Raw genomic sequence first — 498 nt, 5'->3', positions numbered from 1 at the left:
TATCCCCATATGGAGACATCTCCAGAATATATCATTAAGAAAAAAAAAGCAAAGTGAAGAAAATAATGTATAGTTTACTAGCATTTCTCTAACAAGGAGGAATATGACCTACACACATAAAATGTAGTATATGTGTTTTTCATTCATCTGTAAAAGCAATAGCAGAATAATCTGAAAACTAAACAAACAACAAGTTACTTATATGGGGATGCGAAAAAGAGGAAGGCAGAGACAGGGATAGATGCTGGGAACTAGACTTGTTGGGATATACTTACATTTCATAGATTTGATCTTGAAAAGAAAAAGTGAAAGTTGCTCAGTCATATCTGACTCTTTGCGACCCCATGGACTTTGTCCATGGAATTCTCCAGGCCAGAATACTGAAGTGGGTAGCTTTTCCCTTCTCCAGGGGATCTTCCCAACCCAGAGATAGAACCCAGGTCTCCCACATTGCGGGCAGATTCTTTACCAGCTGAGCCGATCGTAAACCATATAAAT

This window comes from Bison bison, unplaced genomic scaffold, assembly GCF_000754665.1.
Source record: "Bison bison bison isolate TAMUID 2011002044 unplaced genomic scaffold, Bison_UMD1.0 scf7180017845558, whole genome shotgun sequence".
Lineage (NCBI taxonomy): Eukaryota > Metazoa > Chordata > Mammalia > Artiodactyla > Bovidae > Bison > Bison bison.
The sequence above is the reverse complement of the archived record's forward strand: the minus strand, read 5'-3'. Positions refer to the sequence as shown.